The 26124-nt window shown below is 33.2% G+C and overlaps 2 protein-coding genes across 10 annotated transcripts in view; one reads left to right on the top strand and one right to left on the bottom strand.

Moving 5' to 3' along the window:
- Kair1d (Kainate-type ionotropic glutamate receptor subunit 1D) overlaps positions 1-26124 on the top strand; it is a 384639-nt gene that overhangs the window by 169201 nt on the left and 189314 nt on the right. Inside the window, exon 1 of one of the 9 annotated variants that reach the window (XM_083038996.1) lies at positions 21362-21731. The exons of the other annotated variants lie outside the window; for them this stretch is intronic. The gene's annotated coding sequence lies outside the window, so the exon portion shown is untranslated. Of the gene's footprint in view, positions 1-21361; positions 21732-26124 lie in introns of those variants that run through there. 9 annotated transcript variants of the gene reach the window in all.
- Notum (palmitoleoyl-protein carboxylesterase notum) overlaps positions 1-26124 on the bottom strand; it is a 209316-nt gene that overhangs the window by 153667 nt on the left and 29525 nt on the right. The window lies entirely within an intron of this gene.

Here is a 26124-nt window from a genome sequence, read left to right as displayed (position 1 = left end):
CTGTGTCGCCCACAAATTTTTATTACGCAATATATAATTGCATACTGCGAGATACAGATACTTTGGGTGTATTTTTATACAAAATTTATGTGAGACATTAATGATAACAGCATCGATGGACAACGTGTATGAATCTATTATATTTCGTAATATGTATTCCAGTAATAAGTTTTGTTTGCATTATTTAATGTCAATTAAATTAATAAAATTAATTAGTAAAAACTATATCAGCTTCAACAGACGAGTGAGTATACAATAAAAGTATATATAACAGAAAATACAAGCTCTAAATTAATTGAGTCGTTCGCTCGAAGAACGACTTAAGTCGATTTAAGTTTTTGCAAAAAAAAAATTGAATTAAAGATTCAACTGTGTGATTTGAGTTATTAATCATTATGTTATTCAGCTTTTATATATTTTAATATACACGTTCCTATTTTGCTGAGTATCAAAATATTTAATAACTTGAATCATTTAGTTAAATCTTCAATTTTTTTGTGCAAAAACTTAAGTCGACTTAAGTCGTTCTTCGAGCGAACGACTCAATTGTAGTTTTCATCTTTTGGTAAAATTATTTTATATTGTTTTTTTTTATCAATATTAATCATTATTACATTATAGATATATGTAATGTCATAATAAATAAATAAAAAATAATTTGGATAAATAAATTATTAAATATAAACAAATCTATTTTAGTCAAAATTGGATTTGAAGTTTAATTTGGAATTAGATTCAATATTCGATTAGAGATAAATCGATCTTTTTTTAATAACATCTTCAAAGAATTAAGAACATTCGAATTTTCTCTTTTTAATAAAATTCTATTGTTCTAATCTTTAGTAATTAAAAATTGATACATTTTAAAGGGTTTTAGATACTTGTTTATGGCAAACGTATACGAATTTCAGGACAATGGTTAAACTTTAAAGCAATATGTATTGAGAGAGAACGTTGCTTTTACACTACATGTGAAAAACAGCCTGGTGGAACGTTTTTTATCGAACTAGTAGTTGAAACTTTGATGCTGCTAAATGGGACGGGCATTTATGGCGCCGGCATATTGGTTTCGGTCTGTAATGTTCAGTTCGCCACATCGATAAAAATGTAGGCAGGTGCGTTTTTCAACAACGCGCGTGTCACACCGATCGAATTAAATGGTCGAATACATTCACGAAATGTGACAAGGGTCGATAAGTGCGTTGGTACGCGGTGCGTAATTACGACAAGGCAATTTCGTCGTTTGACAAAATGGCACCTCCTGTTATTGCGAAACGAAATATCGAACAAATACCAAAACGCTGCGAAATATACTAGCCTCGATCGTTCCTTTATCGGAAAAGAATTCCACTCTGGTAATTATGACGTTCCGATACGTCATCAAATATATAAAGCCAATTGCTTCATTAATTTTTTAATTCTACAATCGATCACAGTCCCGCTGTGTTGCGCGAGGAGAGATTTCGATGGCCGGTTAAGCGCGATCGATTATTCACATTGCTTCTGTAATGTAACAAATCTCTTCATCTCATTAAAGTCTATTGTACTTTTGGTTCATATTGCTGATGCAATCTGTTCGTTTAATGTTTAATTTATGTTGATCGGATTATTTATCTTAAGCATGAAAGATGCATTTTTAGAAATTTTAATTGCTCAATTCGGAAAAGAATCTTATATTCATAGGATGTATAAAAAAAAAGAGTGGCGCTTTTTCGCGATGACACGGATCCTCTGCGTTTATAATTATATTTTATTTTTAATTTAACATGACATATCTTGGTAACAAATTTAATTAAAATATTTAAAACATCTGTGATGCGAGACGTAGTATTGTTCCAGTAGAGTCCTAATTGGGAAGCCACCGAACCGACAAACGCAGCGACCGCTCTCGACCGTCACTGCAAATTCGACATAATTCATACGCTTAACTGAAAATTAATCGAACTGCCGAGCATTGATATTGGCAGCGAATCATCGGCTCGGTTCTGAAATTTTGATGCCACGGCGATCGAGGCGACGAGGCTTTCGCGCCCCCGTGCAGTATGTACCGAGCAAATATTTGTTGATGTTAGAACGCATCGTGCACGTCTCTGTCGTAATTACGCTTCTGTAGAATGGAATCACGCTTCGCGGTATCCTTGCATACGAACGAGAATAGTCAAATGTAAAATTAAAATTTTTCCTGTGCCACGTAAGAGCGATAGAATGAAAATTGTAGAGAATGCGATTTTTTGTTCTTTTTTCTCTTGCATTATTGCGACCATATTACACATCTGACCATTACATGTAGGATTTTTAAATTAATAATCTTAAAAAATAAAAATATCTTCCAGACTATAAAACATATAAGCAACTAAATTATAGCAAATAAATATGTAACAAAAACTTATTTTATATTTAATTTTACAAGCGTGTTTTGACAAAATTTTGATTGCAAATTACCGAAATATTGAATATTAAAAATTCTGTGTAAACGAAATATTCATTTCGATTTTTTTTAATACAATTATTCCTACGTTTATAAAAAAAATGATACACGTAGTGTTACGTAATACTTATAGCGAGTGAAAGTCGTATTTCCGTCCGGCGTTTTGCCGCTCCATCACTTCGGTAATTAACGATAAACATAGTCGGTTGCGGTGTCGGTCGTCACCGCGCCGAAAGTGCTACCCGTTCGATATCGCAGCAAGGAGCTAATTAAATGCGGGCGTAACAGCCGCTCGTTGCACGCTTTGATGCTCGTCGCTATCGGCCGATGTTCGTTCGTTTCCCCGTTCGACCATAAAGAATGCAAACTCTAATTGGAATTCCATTACCATTAGACGCGCTGGCGGAGTCCCGTGCTCTAAACTGCATATTTCGCAGATTAATTAAAAAGTGTTTTGCATGCAGAATGTAGAGGGAAGACCCCCGGTACACGCGGCGCGTGTTCGTCCGGGGCTATTTCATCCTCGTCAAAGGAGACGCGACCACCAGTCGCTCGGTCCACAGAAGCAAGCTTTATATTTAAAATTTAATTTCTTTCTTTTTCTTTTTCTTTTGCGCTAAGAGTATTCGAAACCCTTTTAAGCGTCCTTCTCGTTAACGGTCCATCTCCTGCACTTTCGTTCCGGATTTTCTTTTTCTCGGGATAGGCCGAGAATGCGATAAATTTTCAGTGCATCTAATGCTATGAGAAAATATATGACGTTATGTGTTAAGGATTATTTTGCATATATTTCTTGGGATCATGTCGTTTTTTAAACGTCTCCTTTTCAAATGTCTCTTTTTCAACTCAGCGGCTGAATGCGTTTATTATTTAAATGTATTCAGGCTCTTGATTGCTTTATTATTCCTTTATTATCTACATTAGTTACTCATTTCTTCTTTCTCGCTGTACAATTAAACATAAACATTTAAAGAACAACTTTCCGAACTCTTCGGAGTCTTTACATTGATCTGTTTGTATTCTTGATTTTATAACATTTTTATATTAAACGAAAAACTTTTTACAACGTTAATCGTTGAAAGTTATTGGTGTAACTATTCAGCGAAACATTTTACGTATTCGCGTCCATCATCTCGCGATGAAACTATCAGCAAAATCACGCCAGCCGAAAATGCCTTCTCCTTCCGGGCATTTCGGGCTTCGCAATCGCGCTTTGTTCCTTGTTTTCGTAACGACTCATTCCCATTCTCCCATGCCATGGGCCTCGTTGAATCGTTGAATTGTAGCTTTCATGCCGACCGCTCGTAAAGAATTTACCTGCAATTTCCGACGGTCCATTCGCGATTGGAAAGGCATTTTTTTTAATAAAACGAAGCGTGTGACTCGTGGCTTGACACGCGGCACGCAATGCGAGTGCTCATTGAAATAGTGAGGATTAGGGAGGAGGAGAGGTGGAAAAAGATTGGTGTGTATGTGTGTATTTGTGTATGTGTGACAAAGGGAGAGAAAGAACGAAATATATGCCCATAACGCGGTTCGAACAGACCGAAACACACTCGGTATATTGAATTTCCACTTTAACTCGACAACTTTTTTTTTTTAACTTTTGTTCACCACCATCGCCTATTTCGACCGTTATCATGTCGATGGTGTGATGCGAATGAGAAAAAATCGGCGCGCCGCGATTTGCGTGTGGATATCAGAGAACGGATGTATGCGATAAGCAATCGCTCGATAGCCTCAAAACCGGGAATCGATAACGCAACGAGCCCGATGATTTTCGACATGTTTGCGGCGACGATCAGCCGACCGGTAGCACAGTTTCATGCACTCACGCGTAAATCGCAATGCGAGTGACATTAAAAAACCAGCTGCGTCGGGTTATAAATTTTCAGGGATTCTCACATATGCAGCTCTCCCATCTCCCGAAACCTTATCGTGCGTGTTGGTATAGTTTACACATGAACTACTGCGAACGAAAATTTTGATCGACGTGCAACTATTTGTTCCATCTGTTAAAATAACTGCCCTATTAATCCTATCAAGATGAAAATGATAAGAGAATGAATAAAGGAAAAAAGAGAAAGAAGAAGCCAGTGCGTTGTGATTATTAATTAATCGAAAAATAAATTAATTTTTTATTTCTTCCGAAAAATAAAATTTTTAAGTTACTTTATCTTTTTATGTCAAGCGCCAAAAAATTATCTCGAAATATTTTAATATACAATTAAGAATATAATTTACGATTAATTACGTGATTAATTGATAACAATTAATGCTATTAATATAGTTCGTTTCAAAGAATTTTGTTATTAATTTCAGTGCTTGCAGAATTTAATACACGGTAATTAGAGCAACACGAGATTTGTTATTTGAAAACTTGTTTATTAATTTATTTCAAAAGTAATATGATTTCGTAGTAAAAATATTTTTATTCTTGGCAGCTTTTTAATGCTATCTCTTGCGATTTCTTTCATTTGAATCTCGCATAGATACCATGATAAAATTTGACAGAAGATCGCAAAGAAAAAGCAATATTTCATTATACTTTCTGTGCTATACATATTCATTCTGTCGTCTCTTGATTGAATATCTAGTAAGATTGTTTCGTTACTGCAGCCATGCCTTTAGAATTATTCTGATTCGTTCGTGCAACTAGACATTTTTTTAGTCGAATCACTTCCTTCGAATGGAAATATCACGAAATATCGAAATGAATCAAAATCGGAAAAGATTTTTATGTAATAAAAAATATTTTAATAAAATATTTTATTACACACATTTTGATTAAATTTTACTATTAAAGTTTTAAGAAATTAAAGAACGAATCGACAAAGAAATATAGATCGAATTACGTGAATTCGGAGAGAGAAATTAAAGTGAGAGCAAAGTTAGAGAAGATAGAAGAAATGGCGACGGAATACTTGCTCTGTTTTTTTTTTTTTTGTTTCTTTTCTTCCATTCCTTTTCTCATTATTTTGCAACAAGCGTTTCATTTGACAGTTGAACGTTCGCTGATTGACCTCATCTAGTCGCGGACACGACCCCATCTCTTTTCGCGCAATAAAAGAAATATAAGCTTCATAACGGAAAAGAGCTTCGCTACTGATTGCACCGAAAGTTCGCGACTTAATCCTGAAAGGGTAAAGAGCGGTAACGGAAAGAAATGGCAGAAAGAAACATAGACAGTCTTTGTCGATGTCGTGACACGGGGAAGAGTCGAGGGAACGAAGGGAAATTGCATTTTAACTTAATCGGGAGGCGGAACTCGAAACTTTTGCAACGAAAACGGAGCGGTAAAGTCCCGTCGCGCTGTAATCGAATAATCGAACCGGCATTAAGTCAACTATCGGCTAATGGACTGGGAGTACTGGATAAAAAAGAACGCGAGGTGAATCCCACGGGTCATTGGAAGGGTGATCTTAATGCAAGTACACTTGCTACAAATAGAAAATTATTTTCGATTGAATGATTAACAAAGTCACGATAACGCACACATATAGTGTGTGCAAATTTCTGAGATAACAAAGCTATAAAAATGGAGACAAAATTTTTTACAATACTAGTATATTTATAATTCCAAAGGCGCACAGAAAAATCCTTGCTATTGATGAACTAATAAAAAATTTTGACATTTGATATACATCTGCAATTTAGAGACTCATGGCTATGCTGTATAATTTTTTATAATATATCAGAATGATCCTAGTCAAAAATAATCCTATTAAGAATTTTCTGGAGTCAATTTCGACCCGGAGTTAAATAAAAGATGGCATAAAAATTCAATAATGTTGTTCTTATTTTTACTTAAATTATTGGAATTTCTATTTTTAGTCTTGCAAAAAATATTTGTCTCGATTATATGAATTAGAATAATTAAAAGCAATTATATTTGCAATTGGAATTTATATCTTAAGGAAATTTCAAAAAATGTGAGAGTTTAAATAGTTAAATTATATTAAAGATTTATTATTACTAACACTTTTTTAACTTGGTTCTTTTATCGTTTTTCTATTTATATATAACTGGTTATTTAACTTTTAAATATTTTTAACTTTTATATTAAACACAATATAGAATTTTATTATACACTCGTCAATTGGCGTTCGTTTAAATTATCGGTCTTCTTTTGTTTATAAATAATGTTTATTTAATCAATTATTAATTTATTTAATTAAATAATCATTCCTTTGATTTCTGTTTAAATAATTTAACAGAAATATGATCTGAAAACTAGAAGGTAAAAACATTTTGCAGATGATACGCCGTTTAATTCGGATAAATGTAAAGTAGCACTTACTGCACCTAATAAGCGGATTATTAAAGAAGATTACATTTTAAATGACGTGAAAAACCGACGATTTAGGAACGATCTATCACACTTTTTACCGTGATCCTGAATTTGTGCTTTAAATAATATTTGATAATATTTTTACCAAATAATTTTAAATCATGTGTATTTAATCATTAATCTATATATATATAAAATTTTATTTGATATTAATAAACCATTAATTAAAATATAATCTTCCGTGAATTCTAGTTTTGATGATACAGTGCGGGAAATGATTTTTATATTTATTTCTCTAGACAATAGAAATTTGAGATAAAAAACTGTGCATATATATATATATATATATATATATATATATATATGTATATATAAATGTAATAATTTTATAAATTTTATCTACAACTTCTATAATTACTTTGGAATTAATTTTTTCTTAACGCAAATTAAATTGTATATTATCTTTTTCGCTTCAAAATTGCTTAAGTAAAGATGTAAGACTTATTATTTACTTGTACTACTGAAAAATAATTCTGAATATGCTTATAATGTGAAAACTATTGCTGTTTTAATATATGTATATATAGAATATTCAATATATACAGAACCTATATTGAAACAGCAATATAGTTTTCACATTATAAGTATTTTCAAAATTATTTTTCAGTAGTACAAGTAAATAATAAGTCTTACATCTTTACTTAAGCAATTTTTAAGCAAAAAAGCTAATATACAATCCAATTTTCGTTAAAAAAAAATTAATTCCAGAGGGATTATAGCATTTGTAGATAAAATTTATAAGAATATCATACTTATTTATTATATATATATATATATATATATATATATATACAATATTTTATCCCAAATTTCTATTTTCTAAAAATATATTATATGAAAAAGTTGATTTCAAATTGCTCAATGATTTCGTCGATGAAATTTGTAAAAAACTATTTGTCAAATATTTTTCTGTATTGACAATCGAAAATTGAAATAATCTGAATTATGATTTTAATTTCTACTTCAAATATGCTTCTTGACAGACTCCAGGTTTATTCGAAATCGCGAAAACATTTTAATTCGCCCACTGGTGATATTAAGACATTCCCAAATGTATCGTACTATTTCTTGATTACTGTTTACGAGTATTCGTGCTTGTGATTTAATATTCGCGACTAGGAGTAACGTCAGGAGATGCTCTTGGCTTTTTCCTTTCATAAAGTTCATCTGTGATGGTGCCGACTGTTTTGTACCGCTTAAGCGATTCTCCTGTGTGCTGCAAAGCAATTCTACGACTCCTGTTATTTTACCTCAACTACAACCAGCGTTTCAGCCAATTTATGAGCCGTAAAATATACTTTCTGTACGATAGCTTTATAACGTGGATTGTCACGATTATTACGCTTTCTCGATTTATATCCTGCAGTGCAAGAATTATTGTGGGTGAAAATAAGATTGTTCGAGAAAGAAACGTATATATATATATATATATATATATATGTGCTCTAATATTTTTTTATTTTATTAAAATACCCAAAAAAATGTTTATTATTAGAATAATTTTATTACCTTGATATGATTTAACACATATGTGCTGAATAACTAGTATTATAACACATACACTTTCTGAAATGTTTGTTCAGCTATTGAGCTTTTTGTAAGATACATAAGTAGACAATAAAAAATGAATAAAAATTCACTATATATCATCAAAAATTGTTTTATGAAACATCTTCGTTGCACATAAGCAGCAAGTCGCTCTAACAGATATCTTGGATTTTTCTAAAGTGGACGACGAGCTTGCAGGAAAGATGTAGACAAATATTTGCAGATCGGTTATCGATGCAACGTGATATTTTGATTCGATTTGGCGATTCACGTTTACATTACGTTCCTCGAATAATTTACGTAATACGAACAACTAACGCGCGTGTGACAAATAATAGGAATATGGAGATACAGATATCAGAAAGATCAATGGAATGTTACGTCGTGCTTGTTTGTAAATTGAATGTCAGAATTCATGCTGATGTCGTGAAGAAAATTCAGACGTGCGCACAAATAAATATACCTACTCATTATTAAAATCGGATTTTTTTCGATAGAATATTTTCGGAGAACATTTCGACATTATTTCGATAAGTGAAACATCAAGAATGCTGTTATAACGGGATTAAATGTACTTGATTGGCAATCATTGTTTTTGACATTTTATGATTAATATAATGTTATTACGATTGATAAAATGTCATCCTTAATAATCCAACGTGACATCTAATTACATCGTGAAAAGGATAACTTGTAATGAACAACGTAAACAATTGATCCGAATTTACAATGCAAAAGGAGACGAATGTGACATCGATGATTTCGCAATTCTTGCAATAAATATTTTCTCTCTCGCATCCTCTATTCTAAGTTTATGCAGGTTTTTATTGTACTTGAATATACTTTTACACGTATGCATTTTTAATATAGTTTATGGATCGCCAATATTAAGAGACAGTATTATTAATGTCTTCCCCTTTTTAGTAATAGAATGATGCAGATCTAAAAGATATTAAAGAAATAAAGTCTGAAGAGAGAAGAATAAAAAGATTCAAAAAGTTATATGATTTAATTTAAAAAGATATTCTTTCTCTCTTTAACTTGCTTAGAATGCAATGTAATAAATATTGAACAATCGACAAAATAATTATAAATCAACAAATAAGATTTGCTTCTTTTCTAACCAATTATTTTATATCTTCACATAATATAGATCAAATCGTTGTCGCATTCAATCTTATATCAGTAATTAAATAATTAATCAATATTATATTCATGTAAGTCGAATTTCGAACCACTACGTCGAACTACGTGTTCTCGATTCCGTGCTCGCGATATCGTTCAAAGAAATCCGTGAAACAATTAGATTCATGAGCTTATGGTTAGCGGTCAGAATGCGTTCGTCGTCGAATATCTATATTCAGAAGCGGTTTAAACGAGATTATGTCTCTAATGGGAGGTCAGTCGATCGATTCGAGGTCGCCGCGCGCGGGAAGTAGCATGATTACGTATTGAATTGAGATAATTATTCAACGGATTGCCGGGCGTCGCACGGTCTGTACACAATCGTCTGAGCGAGCCTATATACGCGCGGCATACCTGCGTGGTGGGATTCGGGATACGGACGCTAAAGTGCTCCCAACGGGCTTTGATTCACGACTGGTATCGCGGCGAAATTGGCCAGGCATCGCCATTAATTTGAGCGATCGAGTGCCGATCGTGCGGTCCTCGCCACCTGTTTGCCCAGTACCCGTTATTTCGGCAAGTGTACCTTTTAATTCTACTCTGCGATCACGTGAAGTGAAGCTTAATTCGAAACTCCTGATCCGTCATTGCGGTTACCTTTAATCGTTACGCACATATCTTGTGTTAAAATGTAAATAATTATCCTTTTGTAACATGATACTTTTTGTTGCAAAACAGAATTATGATATATTAAATGCGAATATTGACTTATCGTATGTGTGGTGAGGAAATTAAATTTATATCAAATAAAATTAATTATTGAGAGAGAAAGAGAGGAAGAGAGAGGAAAAAATATTTATCTGTAATATATGTCACCAATTTTTTTTTTTTAAATTTGTCCTTTCTATAAAAAAGGTAGCTTATTCTTTTAACTTTAGTACGTTTTATTGTTATTTTGTTTTCAAACTTGAATTGCGAAGATTTATTTATATCGACGTACGAAAGATAAATAACGTAAGAAAGATTACGAATGATTTCTCGCTTCTGATATATGTATTCTCATAATGTAGTATCCTAGTTACAGTGACGGATCGGGAGCTTTAATGCGACGATACATGGCGTTTCGCACGCTATGAACTGTGCCTTGCATGAATGTTGCAGCGATAAATCGTGCGTTCGGGAGTCGTCACGTTCGCACTAGAGATGAATGTTATGACAACGTCGTGGAATTTCATGGCTCTGAAGTGCTTCGTCGAGGGAATATCGCGAGGGAAATACGTGCTTTGCGCGAAATTTTGCAACAGATGCGAATTATTCACGTTTTTCACTTTTGGTGGCAGTAATCTTTAAAATACTAAGTGATGACTTCTCTCCGGAGAATACAAGCAATCTTTAAGATATTAAAATTGAAATATTCTTTAAGAGTGATATAGAGAGATCAAAGCGCACCTTTAGTTCACTAATTAAAATAAATAAGATAAATATAGGGTAATTAATAATTTTCTCTACATAATTACGAAACGAGAATAATTAAGTCGTAAGAGTATAATTATGTATAGAGAATTATTAATTACCCTATATTTATCTTTTATATATATACATATACATATATACACACATAATGTTAATTAATATTTTTGAACTCTGCTTCTTGCAGTTTTTGTATTTCACAAAAATATTCAAATTATTTAAAATGTTAGAAAATGGAACACGTGAATTGCAATGCAGAGGATATTAATTTATTAATTATATATATTATCGAATGTTATTATATTATATATAATTATTATATTAATATATTTTATATAATCAATTTCTCTATTAATGTTAATATCATTAATTTTTTAATTGCACACGCATATTAATAGAAAATCTAGCATAATGATCAATGCATTAAAATAATTTTCCCGATATTAATTGAATTTTCAATCGTAGATATACCTTTAAATGAAAATGCGACAGTTTTACTTCTTTTCGTAAAATGTGTAGCTTGGTTAAACGCATCTTCTTTTCACTCAACCACCCTTCTTTAAACCGAGAGCTATGGTTACGAAAATGCATTATGATAAAATCTCCGCGTCTCCGATATGATCGACAATACGCGAGCACTATACATATAATTTCTCCCGTCAATAACCAGAGTCCTGTCCTCGATATACGAGCTCCGTTGCATATCGACGAATAAGAACATATTGGACATTCAGCTTCAACGATCTATAGTATGCTCTCGCCGTAACCAAAAATGAAAAATCTGTCGACGTGCAAGGAAAAGCTTTAACTTTCATCGGGAAGAGAAAGATAGGAGAGCGAAAGACTGATGGACAGATAGGTAGACAGATTTATTCTGCTCTGAGATTAGATCATCTCTAAAAATAATCGAATATTGTAAAAGATAAAAATAAAATAACTGACAGTTTATAATATAACTGTAACATAACATAGAATACTACCAAGAAAGTTAGATTTCAATAACTAATATACAATGTTAATGTGAAAAACATTAAAATTTGATACTAAAGTTTTAAATAGGTAATTGTTTTTAATAATCAATCATTCGTGACAGAATTCAAGACAATTTTGCTTATGACTTTATATGCATATTCTAATGTATATGTGTCATGTATTTTATTTCTTTAAATATTCTCTATATTATATGGAACATAAAATTAAAAATTGTAAACGAATTGTAAAATTGATAAAACAAGAATTATCTCTATCAATTATAGTGAAATTTATTCTAAAAATAAGGTGATGACTTCGTATATAAATGCTTGGAATCATATTAAACATGCATCTGGCATGTCCATTGTGATCTCAAGAACAAATTTTTCATTTATACGAGAGACAAACTACACACGTACGCATATTTATTCGTTCATTAATATTAAATAGGGGATGAGACATATTACGAATCTCATGGAATGTTCGTCATTGGTATTTCTTTTTCATATGCGATGCTTGTTGCATGAGAAAAGAGATTACTCAGTACTCGGATTTATGTCGGTAAATAATTTATGTAAATCCACACTGCACCCAGCTGAATAGCCGATCTCTCGTGCATTTCTCTCTTCACATCGATGAAAGGTCGGGAGAGCTCGAAAGCGCATATCGACTCTTCATGTTGAAAAGAGAGAAAGAGAGAGAGAGAGAGAGAGAGAGAGAGAGAGAGAGAGAGAGAGAGAGAGACGGCGAGAAATCGGTAAAGCTGCAAACAAGTGGACGAACGTGCAACGCGTAGAAAGAGAGCTCTCTTTACGGTTGTATTCAACGTTTCGCCCTTTAATTCTGTTCCTATCTTCAAACTCTTCTCGATACCGCAAGCGACACACCGCAAATGTTGACCTGTGCACGTGCTTTCGAAATGTTCGCGAATTTGTACACCCATCTCTAGAATAATTATAGCAAGTGAAGCAATTATATCTCATGCTTCTCGCGCATGGCTCTTTCTTATTGTTCTATTTCTCCGGCAGAACGTATTCACAAACTTGTTATGTTATATCTTCTACCTCGCAACTTGAATGAATTTCCTAGTGTAATTTATTCAAGCTTAATTAGCACATTATTTCAAACTTAAAGATATTAAGGCGGAATTTTATTAATAGCGGAAGAAGTAGATCCGGAACATATAAATAAAAAATTACAAAGGGTTATTTAATTGCCTCCATTTTAAGTTCTGGTCCATTACGATTCGTTACATATGAATAATCACTTATATTCATAAAATATTATGTAACAACTTGTAGGTTTCATCTGTTCTATGAAATTTTATATAAAATTTTGGACGCAATCCAAAACGTGGTTCGCTCAACTTTTGGGAATGAGTTATCGCATCAATTGTATAAAATCAGCATATAAGATTATGTTTCTTGTTCGCAGTTTTACACGTTGTTAGAACTTTCGGAGTAATATATGTCCAGAATATTTCTATATGCCTATATTGCTTCTCGTAAAGTTCTATGGCAGATGTGCGATATGAAGATTGGCGAACCGTAGATAAGAGAAAACGTGCCAAAAATATTCATGCTATCAATATATATCAAACACATTTCAGCATTTCTGAAAATTTCTTAAAAATTTCTTGTAGCACAGAAATACTATAAAACTGAATTCTATATAATTACAATTTTTAAATATGTATTAGAAATGTGTCTGATTATAATTGACAATAATTCGTTTAATTCATTTTTCTACATACTTGTTGCGTAAATAAGGGGGGATCGGTTCAAGCTCCTTTTCAGGATTTTAAAGTATTATGAGATAATAGCCAAACGTGTACGACACACGATCTAACCGAAGAGATTGAATGCTTTTCAGATCTGCTTGTCAGGGCAGCTTACACTATCAGTTGCGACATGCTGCCCGTGTTCCGGGCGTGACCAAAACGGATCGAGGTTCCGTGTTTACGAGGCGAGGATGCAGTGCGTGCACTTACGACATCCTCTTACTCGCCACCTGCACGCTGTATTTACTCCATTTACAGGCCGCCCGTGTATGTTTCGGCGCATTGTTAGTACACCTATAGTAGTGCTACGCTGTTGTTACCAATAGGCCGATTGCATTCGTGACATTGTCGAAGTGAGCAGCGCGATGCATGTAGGTCGCCATACTCGCCATTTGATTCTCGACATTGCGATCCGCGAAGTGCTCTACATCGACGAGCCCCGAGACGATGCTTTACTCGACAAGATTATGACTTAATCGAGTTGATACGTGCAACACTTTATGTTCTTTCATAGTATGAAAGCCGGTATAAAACATACGTGTAGTTCCATTTGACTCTATTCTGTGGATCGTAGAATTTGCACTTAACAAAATTGAGTACATAAAACGGTAATACAGTAAGAGAGCTCCATATTCGCGAGGCGGAATTACGTTTTGCAAAATTGCCACACATATCAAAATTGCAAATATAGAGAAGAATATTAAATGGAAAAAAGTAAGAAATATATATAATATAATATTTATAATATTTATATAATATTCTCATAATATACTTATTTTTTTTTATTTAAATAGAAATTATACCAGATTTTCTTAGAATTACATTTATATGAGAACTAAAATTTTTCTTATTTTATTATTCTTTTTACTCTTTTGCGAATTTTAAATAGAAAATTAAATGCAAATATAATCGCAAAATAATTGCAAATTCTAAAATCGCAAATGTATGAAATAAAGAATATGCAAATAAGGAAGTTCTACCATATTATATGCAAACAATGCAAACAATTCTCTACAGACAAATTCGCCTCAGAGGATCGTGAATAAATCCGGAATTAGTAAACGATATCAGTCAGGGAATGCGAACGTTTACTCTCGCAGCAGTATAGAACGAGAATTCGACGATCTTCCTGCGGACTATCTCAAATCGCAAGATTTCCTGGTCGAAATTGCTGACGGCTAGATAAATTTATCGCAGAGTGCGAATCGTCCGCCCATCTCCTATGTTCGTCGCTCAATTCATCTCGCTCCAATTTACCTCTCTCTGCGAAGAGAGTGCGACCTCAGAACGTGACCTTATCGATGATTCTCAACGAACATTTCCATTGTTTTGCGATTGTCAACGAGATAGTATATGTTATATCTTGCAAATTTATTTCGTAACTACTTAAAGCATGCATTACAATTATTGCATGCAGTAAAATTATTGCATAACTATATCTTTTTATATAACTATGAATCCTGTAATGCATGCGATTAAAATTGCGTTATAAAATAGACTTGCCAGATATCGATTAAGACGATGTTTAGAGAGAATTATTACGTCACGTACGCGAGATACAGCATTGCCACTAACATAAGTCATTTAATTCCACGATGGAATTAAACGTCACGCGATATTTCAAGTTTCTCGCATTTCCTCGCATTTCCTTCGTCTACAAATTCTTTGATCAATTTGTAGTTCATTCTTCCTAAAAACTTTGATTAATTACTTTATTGTCTCGCAACTGTGTTGCAATCTCGAATATCTTTGTACTTTCTCTTTCATTTTACATGATACAATTCGGATGCAATTTATTTGGATACAATATTTTGTTTTCATGTTTTAAATACTTGTGTGTGTTAAAGTCGTGCATTTAGCGCAAAATATAGCCATAAAATTCCTAATTTTATTCGCCTAATATACAATACACGATCGATCGACGTGAGAATCGAAGAATTATATTTAGTTACAAATGCGCTAAGGAATGCGAGCCTACTCCCCTATTTCCGGCTTGCTCATCCGGTGTAGACGTGAGATGGCGCATGCATGAGATCTAACTCGAATACGACGGAATTTGGCGCATTCCGATAACGCACGGCCAATCGATCAGACGTTAATCGTCGGAGGGAGGAAACGGAGACAATCGAAAAACGTCACGTCCAGCGGGGATGGTAAATGTCATTATGGAATGGTTTATTTGGAGATGACAGGAAGGGGCAAAAATCACGAATAGCGAATCTGTCGATCTGTTCGAATAAACGAGTCGCGTACGAAATATCTCGCGTGCATTTTTTTAGTTAAAAAAAAAAAAAAAAAAAAAAAAATTCGAAAGTCATTTCCACATATATTCGGTCTATCGTTCACTCGCGTTGTGTACATTGTATAAAATCTATTATTTTTCATTAAACTTCGCGTGTATAAACAGCGCGTAGTTTATTCGCTAGACAGAGTAAAAGTGCCCTGAGCTCAATTTTATATCAAATCAATTTAAATATAGTATCAAAGCTGCGAATGGAGTTGCAAAATACATAAACGCGATAATAAAACGACGCGTGACATTAATTCGCGAGAATGAAATTGCAGACCGAACTTTTTGCAGAATTAATTTAAATATAATATTTGCGAATTCTATAAAAACTCGCGTAAATTTGTTACCAAATTGGAACTGAAAATATATTTGTTCTTAATGATTTTGGCACTGCGAAATATTCAAATTGGAAATGCGTAGTATATACATAGACAAATACTTAAGCGCGAAATATTCAAATGTAGTATATTTCAGCACGTTCGGTCAACTGATATCCATAAAAGCTTTTCACAGTCAATCCGATGTAAAGTTTGTGAAAGTGTAGAGCAAATTTGTTCAACTAAATATCGTAATATTTTTTTATCCGATCGCGAACAGATTTCAAAGATCCAAAATAACGTTCAAATCAATTGGAATAATAATAACAATGGAATAAATGCCCGATAATCCTCAACAATAAGATTAAGTATTCTCGTCTTTCAACGATGTTATAATGAGTATTAAACCAATTAACACTACATTTAATCTTATATCAAATTACTTCTTTCATATGATAGAAAATTCTTTCAACATTATCTCATTGTCACATTTATTGCGAACAATTGTATAAGTTCGGTAAAGAAATTTAAAATAAGTATAATTTATGCAAATCGTCCTATTGCAAAATACATCCGTTATTCTTTTTATTATTAATTCGACACATCTCGACGTGAATTTCATATTAGATCGAAAGATATCATTATACCGAAGAGTGAGATGTCGGACACACGGTGAAAAGTGCGATGAGATGCTGACCACGTAGCAAACATTCCGGTTCTTTTCGAAGGATTTCGGTCAGCTCGAGCGTAGGATTATCGTTAAAGAATCTATCGTTGGTGCACGGTCGATTGACCGAACATCCGCGAGCCGCAAAAGAAGCAGACGGGAAGTGCACAAATTGCCGGGTCGTAGCACAAATTACCGGAACTAACTCCAACTTCCGTTGCTCCTTTACTGACATCATAAGTTCACGAACAACGTCGTCACTCAAATTTTAAAATCAATTTTATTCATCTCATTATATGCGTCGCGCATATGATCGCGTGCCAAAATCTCTTGATGGCATATCGCTCAGGAAATTTAGTCCAAAGGTAGATGCGCTCTTGGCAACGTATATAGCAATATCTATCGCTTTGAGATATCAATATCTGTGATCTGAAATGATCAATGATATTTTGTGATTCAAAAAACAAAAAAGAAACAAATGCTCTGTATATGCACGTGTAACGTTTTTTTTCTATTTTCTAGAAACAGAATGAAATTGAGAATTCTGATTTGACTACTGATTGCGAGATTTCAATTCCAGTGATGTATTGTCTGATTAGAAAAGATGTTTTAAATAAATTTTTTTCTAGAATTGTTCTAGATTTTTAAATAATGTGTAGGTTTTCGTCGATTGCCGATTTTTGTCTCTCTCTCAAATTTGCTAATATTATACATAAATTAAACTCTTGGGATTACCGACCCTGCGCGATGAAAATACTTTCGAACATTGCTACCTCTCGAATGTCTTCTTTAGTATTTTATTATGTTGAAAGTTCAGATGGCAAAAAGTTATTTCCTTAAGGAACAGAAATGATTTATTTGTGTACATATATTTTACTTAAATAATAATAATCTTATTTATATAATAAGTTTTTTAATCTTTTCTGTTTCTTTATTAAAGTTTATTTCAAATTTTAGTTTGAATTAATACTCAAATGACAAAATTAAATAATTGTTAACTTTCAAATTATTTTAAAATCAATTCTTCAAAATAGAGGTAGCATTGATATATCTTTTAATTAATTAAACATTTTTTATATATTAACACAATTTAAATATTTAAAAAAATATATGTTTAAAAATAATTCTGTTCCAAAGGATATTACCGAGAAATATTTTAATTATATTCTAATCAGAATTCTAATTTTTTTTTACAAAAGACAAATTTCGATAAATACTTTAGATTAATGAATTAAACAGAAATCGATATTTTTTTTGTAAAAATAAAAAATGGTTAACGAAAGTGATGTATTTCGCTGCTTCTGAGATGACTCGATATCTCACACGAGATCGTACATTCTAAGATGACTATTTCGAGCTCTCTGTTGGAGCAACCATCTCCATCAAAAAATTCCTTCCACGTCATCGACGGCGCCGGCAGGCGACGTCGCCTTTTATTGCGGAAGGCGATCCGAATTTTCTAAGGATCCGCAGCTGCGGCGCGCTGCTGCTCTCGAAAGAAGTTCATGCGAACGATCCAGCTGCTCGCGACAGCTCGTCGCTGCCGAAGCTCTCCGTGATACCGGATGCGGAAGTTTTTCCCCCTTATATCGCCCTATACCCTGGTAATTCGATCCCCTTGTCTATTTGTTTGTTTCCTAGTGACGACTTTTACCATCAATCGACATCGTTCGCACCCTTACGCGCGCCATGCAATCGAGAAGAATGACTTCTGACGCTTTATTATCCCAGCATTCTCCCTAGTTTCAATGTTTTCGCGACGAGATTGATTTTCGAACAGAACAGTCAGCATCGCATAGTCATGACTTACTTCGCATTCATCCTCCGTTTACGACGAGCTCTAGCATGTGAGTCTACTTGATTCCGTGCAATCATATTATGATTCGATATGTATGTTTATCTAACGAATCAAATATATTAGAGGATAAAGACATATATCATGTTCGAAAAGATAAGCTAAGAGATATGTAAGGAATACATTTGTGTGTGTCCTATCTATTTATAATATTTTATAATTATATTATCTTCGTTTTTTTCCTTCTTTGTCTTTTGCTTCTCTCGAAATTTCAATTTATAATTGCAATAATGCGATTTAATTGCGCGTAGATTATTTATCCAGATCATTGAATCAATATTTTAACAGTATCAATAATTACAATATTATCTAATATAGAATTTATATACGTTTCATCGCTGGATTTGCATGTCAAAGCTTTACATAAATCGAATACAAAGCCATGTTATTGCGGAATGATACAGCCTTCTGCTGATTAACGAAAGAAGCAGCGCGATTAATATGCATGCCGATGGCTTAATGCGGCTTTGTCGCGATGCCCCCTGCGGCGGTGTGCAACCGGGAATGGAAAATGAACAAAGTTTATCTTGGCGTGGATGAAAACGAGCGAATGAAAAACGGCTGAAGTTTGGGTACGGCGCCGCCGAGTTCCGGCAGTTAAATAGCTCGTGAGTCTCTCGGAAGAAACAACGAGCAGTAAGAATCCCGGGTACGATTTATTTATTAAAAGCGTTGGAATTGAGAGCAAAGTAGAAAATCGTGAGAGAAAGAAAGAGAGAATATGACGCTGAAAAGCCGAGGGCAAGTGGGAAATAATCATAAAAGGAGAATTGCGCAAAAGCATTTGTCTTTAGATTATTGCAGAATACAATAGAATGCAGTTTGTGTGTGTGTGTGTTATGAAAGGGCATTAATTAGCGTAGCCAATCGAGATGTAATTTAGCAAGCAATGAAATTTTTGGCGCGTTATTTTTTTTCGTATTAATGTTACAAAAGTAGAAATTAATAACTACTCACATACAGAATGAAATCTCTCTAAATTGGAATAGAAATAAAAATATTGAGCTCTTTTATTCATCTCTCGCTATTAATTAATATTAATTTTAAAAATATATTTTTTGATAAATTATTTTGTAGCGTACTTGATGCATTATTGCTATTTTTTTAACAATTGAACAAATTTGATAATTAAATCTGATGTATAAAAAAATTTTATATTTTATCGTTTGTTTACGATATAGAAAATAAAAAAAAATTATTTAATATCACTTTATTATATCAATTTGTAATAGTTAATTACAATTAATATATATATGTTATTGAGAGAGAATTATTCTGTATCAATAACATGTATATGTGATATTGATTTCTTGAATAAAAAAAATTGTTATGATTCTATTGTCAATAAATGCCAAACAGTGCGACAAAACGTATCGGACAAGCTTTAGTACAGTTGGATAATTTTACACGAAGTTTTTCTCATAATAAATGAAGAAGGTTAGATTAGCGCGTTATTTACACCGTCTACCGTACTCACGGGAACAAAAAGGGTGTCGAGCTCGATTCAGGACTGAAAATTTATCTGGTTGTAGAATGGCGATGAAAGGTAGGTTCGGGGTGGGTGCTGGTGTTTGGGAAACCCGGCCATTTTCTAGGGATGAAGTAGGGTCGGAAATGTGTGCGCGCGAGATTGCACCATGTGTGAGATGGTATCTCTTCGCATCTGGTCGTCGGATTTTTACTCGTCTACGGTTGCTTATAAGCAAATCACTTCTCAACTCTGAGAAAAATTGCGATATTTAGAAAGAAAAATTTGACACTAATACTTAATAAATCAAAAAATGAATAAAATCTTGTCTGATTTTTTTTCGAAAGGCTTTCCATTCAAGGAGCTTGAAACTCTTCGATGTCGATTTATATGTCTTTCTTTTTTTCCTACACGTTTCTTGCACTTATTTCATAAACATTTTTTGAAAAATATTATTTGTTGTTATTAATGGTCAAGAAACAAGAATAATGTAAAATTAAACCGTGAAATATACACAGTAAAATAAAAAATAAAAATAAAATCAAAAGAAAATATTGATATAAAAATCTGTACAATCATACGAGCGGGAACTGGAAAAGACATACAATCCTTTCTATAATAGTGACCTACATTCGAGAATGTACTATGTTTGCTGATCTCAAATTACGAAACTCTTACATTAATATTCATTTATTTTATATAAAAGTGCAACTTAATATTTAGCAATATTTATACATGTAAAAATAAAATTAATATCAAAGTGTGTGTGTGTGTGTATTTAATATGCACATGTTTCTTCTAATCAATTTTTTTTTCTATCTATAGATTTTGTTTCGATTTATAGAAGTTAATCTTTTATAGTCAACTTAAGTGGATCTAATCAGATTTAATTTCAAATATCTTTCTACTTGATCCTTGAATTAAAACTTTTAAGATAGAGGCTTCAGTGTAAATGGAGGATGAGAATTTTTTTATAATCCTTAATCTTAATTCATGAGCTGTCAAATTGTGTGGTTAAAAATTATCAGTGCTTTGACATTTTCGTCAAGGAAAAATCAACTGTAAATTTATCAAAGAATTGATAGATTCTTTGGAAACGTGTGATAAAGAAAATACATCTTACATTACTATCGATATCGTTTGTGTCGTGATTTGACCGAAGATTGGGTCTTGTCGATGCGACATGCAAATGCATCGCCAAGTTATAATGCACGAGCCTCTCGTATGCGAATGAGGGGATTATCAAAGAGCGCAAATCGAACTTCGCGCCTAATTTATGGATTCTGCAAACCGTGCACAGTTATCGGCTTATCGAGGGGGTGGAGCGAAGCGAATAGGAGAACCAAGTGCGAAATTATTCAAGAACGACAGATCGAATTTCGTCGTGCATACATAAGCAGTAGATTGGATTTCAAGATTTCATCCGCCGCAATTATAATTTCAACAAGGCAACTCGAAAGGTACAATGCGCAAACTTTCTCTGACTGTTTCGATATTTTCTTGTAAAGAGCAATGCATTTCAGATCGCTACAAAGCGTTTTATTAGTCTAATGATATAATAAATAAGAGAGACCGATATATCAACCGATTGCATTAAAAGTTACAGTATATAGGTGTATATATATACAGGGTGTCCCAGAATGATGGGGACTAAATTCGTGCGCAGATTCCTGGGATCATTTGGAGATGATTTTTCCTCAGCGAAAATGTCGAGGGAGGTCATTATTTTTTGCATGTTTCCAATTTTTGCCATCATGTATCTTTGTGTAACTAAGCCTTAAATTAAAATTCTATTAAAGTAAACTCTACCTGAAATTAACTGAAGAATGTGAATTTATTATTTTATTTCCACAAGGCTTCGTTTGCGAAAAACCCTTTATTTTCAATCGCTTCTAACTCGAAAATTATTGGTGTCTCGACATTTTTGCTGAGGAAAAATCATCTCCAAATGATCCCAGGAATCTGCACACGAATTTAGTCCCCATCATTCTGGGACACCCTGTATATATATGTATATAGTTTATCTTGTTTGAATATTATAATTTATTATTAAATATAGAGAAATAAATTCTCTATGTATTACTATATATCTTTTTCATATACTGTTCTAATTATTAATTTATTAATCATTAATTATTAATATATCAAGAATATATATGGACAATTATAAAGATGTAATAAAGATAATTGCAAGATCTTTAAAACTAAAAGCTAAAGTCACTATTACAAAGTATGATATATGATTAATCATGTCTATTTGATGGATTAATCGTGCGTGATAAATTGAAGTTTATTTCTCTCTTATATATTGTCACATTTTTTTCTTCTAATAACGCCATTTAAAAATACGATAACGTCGCTCGTCGTTATCGTTATATGTTGAAAATATAACGAACCGTGGAAAAATGGTGACAAGAGAGTTCGTTTCTGGATTAATCCCGAGATTAACCTCAGGTGGGAATACCGGGCGTCGTTATGTGCCAAAGAGAAGACTACACGGGGGATTGAACGTCCGGACTAATCTCGTTCGAAATTAAGCTGCTTATCTTTCCCTGATATAGTGCATGTATCCAGCCTCTTAGTAGACTCTTAGCGAGAGAAATTCTGGCTCCGTCTTTACGAAGGTATAAAGGATTTGTGCATAATGCGCTCAGGAATTTACCGGCATAACTTCACGTTACGTTGCGCGCGTTGAAAAACGCCATCGTAGGGTGCTTTGCACGTATTAATTTGTCATTAACAGGATTATACGATGCGAGAGAGACACGTCGCATAAGAGACTACATACATCACGCTACCTTCGTTCTTTACAGGATTTTATTTGAATTATAGTAATCCATGAATTTATGCGACGTCACATGTGCGCGGATGATAAGTACCGTTGTCCGACTCTGATTAAACTGATTTTGACTAAATCCACAACGGTCCGCATCTACATCGCACGTTTAACGAGATCCATCCAGTTTTCAGTTAAATTAAAATTCGGAGAAGTATATATAATAGGACGATTAAAATTATAGATTTTCAATCGAATGGCGAAAAATTCTACTGCAATAAATAGTGCGTAACACAAGATTTTAAAAAAATTAAGCATTTGCTATGTGTATCTAATAACTTTTGATGTATTTTGACATTTTGTTACGTGTACTGTGTAGTACGCATTTTTCATGTACTTGATCCTTTAATCTGCAGTTGCCTCATTCATCTCGCTAGCTTGTGCTTACGTAATTACGGGGTTTTACGTTGTAACACAAATTTGTACAAGCACGTTCCGACACAGCATCCCAATTCGCTGTTTCATTACGAGACTAAAGAATCTTCTGCTTACTGTCACTGATCCTTGATATGGAATTCGTGAGAAGCTTGCGAATCGAATTTACTGCTTGTTGCGCAAGCGCAAGTTGAGATAATTGCGTACATTGAAAAACCTCGAAAGTATATTTTTCTCCGAAGATTGTTTCTAAGGTTGTGAAAAGGAAGCTAATCTCACGTCCTTTAAGATTAATTTCACTTCCAAGATCACGATCTGGCAGAAAGATTAATGGAAGTTGTATTCTGTTGAAGAAATAAATCACAGGTCGATTTACGAAACTTCTATCGGAATCTACTTTTTCAAAACAATCTACAAAATAGCAAGATTTTTTTCCCCTTCAATAGTAGCGATAAGATTAAATAGTTATTTTATATATGAGACAGAGAGAAAGAGTCTATATAGATATATGTTACATCTGATAATATATCTTATATCTAGAATCTAGATTCTCTCGATCATTAAGTTCTCTCTGCTTTACTATCATATAATGCTGGCATCCCGGCGAAATCAGACACACTAGTAGACTGAATAGTTAAACATATGTAATCGCGTATGTAAAGTTCGAAATAATTACCGGAATCAGTTTGACCGTTAATAACGGACATAGCAATAACGTTGGCAGAACGCCGACGAATCGAATTGAGTCGGCACGTTGATAGTATTTTATGTATTCAATCCTTTCCATAGATTGGATTGCATATAATTTTATCACGACATACGTGTGTGTGTGTGTACGTGCATGTATATATAAGAGAGAATGAGCAGCGACGCAATGGTAACTGGATTACGAAATGCATATCCGCGTGCGTACACGCATCACATATATGTGCATACACACACACGTGACACACGTGCACGCGCGTACGGATGAGACACAGAGGTCTAGATACATCGGATTACGCCATCCCCGGAATTGTTTGCGTATATCAGAGCTCGGGACATCGATATACGTCCTATTTGATGCATGCATAGGTTGTTTCAAAATCACCAATACCTGTTATTACGACGAAAATATTAGAAACTGAAGAAAATTAAGGCAAATATTGATAATTTTAATCTTTAATACAAAGTGGGACGACGATTTTTGCTTTAATAAATAATTAAAAATTAAAGATTCTCACACTAATAGAAGTTTCAAAAGACTATAGAGATAACAAAACTCGTTCTGTCTAATTCGTAAAATCACTAACTTTAAATTTTTCACTTGGAATATACTTGGAATATATTTGGAATATACTTGGAGTTTTCTTTCGTATATATTTTACTGTCTTGACCTATACTTTTTTTTCCGTACTGATATAGTATCTTTGAATCTTTGGTGGCTTTTGTAACGTTCTGTATAGGGTACACGAATGACCCTGGGGACGGAAGTGGATGGAATTACATGTGTCCGCCTCACTGTGCATCATTGTCATTAAATTACACGCGATGACGGTTCCGCTGTAGAATCGCATGGACTGAAAGGATCAGCATTATTCGCTAGGATGCGAGTTGATCAAATCAGAATGGATAGCCAGAGAATATCACGGAACTTTCGATTAATGAATCATCGCCATTCCGCGAGTGGCACAGAGAGAAGCGATCCATTTTCTACGCAAATAATCTGTCCCGTGAAAATTTGTCACTGCTAAAATTTTATATTCTATGTTATCTTAATTTTATATTCTGTACTATGTTTCAAATTTAATATATAAATAGTATAATTTTCAAAATAAAATATAATACAAACTATATTTTGCGTTACATAGTTTCAAACATTCTTTTAATTTTCAAAGTAAGAAAAATCGAATGCAAATTCAATTATAATATTTCAAACTCGCGAATCTTAGAACGTTTATGCCAGATTCTAAGTCAACTCCTTATTTACTTATCCTTCCATATTATTGATTATAAACTTTCACGCGACATCTGACAGAACATTAACGTATACGGAATTTTTTCGTCGTTCCAGTAATTCGCGGCTACGATCCGTTACTGGCATTGTTAATTATCTGGCTTGCAATAATGAATAAAGAATATTTGACGGCGCATAGCATCCTTGTTCGAGGACAATGTTAGATTTATATGAGGATGTTTCTGATAAAGGTCCATATTATATTCTATCAAAGAATTAATTCGCGTAGTTTTCAGTGATACGAATCAGTGATTTAGTCGACATCCATCAAGTACTTTAATTTTATGTTTCAACTTTTTAATCGCGTGCGAAATAGCGTAAAGAATAGATGCGCAGGAACGTTCTGTTCGTTTATACGATATTATTTTGTACATTAGATGCCTGAGTGCGTTATCGAGTACTTCTATTACGAGAATAAATTTTGAAGAGAATAGAGCGCTCTTAGATAGGTATATCTGAGATGATCAATTGACAAATTTATAGAAAAAATAATCAAAAGTATCATATAAAGAGTTTAGTTCACTATGAGAGATTGCGAGTAGCAATTTTTTGCAACGTGATATTTCACGAATACATGTAAATAAGAAGAAAAAAAAATTGATACTAATATGTCAATTGACTTTGAAAAATATAGACCAATATAAAA

This window comes from Prenolepis imparis, unplaced genomic scaffold (genome assembly GCF_030444845.1).
Source record: "Prenolepis imparis isolate NDT839.2.m4 unplaced genomic scaffold, iyPreImpa1.0 SCAF_5, whole genome shotgun sequence".
NCBI classification, from domain to species: Eukaryota; Metazoa; Arthropoda; class Insecta; order Hymenoptera; family Formicidae; genus Prenolepis; species Prenolepis imparis.
Note: the sequence above shows the minus strand (reverse complement) of the source record. Positions and strands in the feature narration are given on the sequence as shown.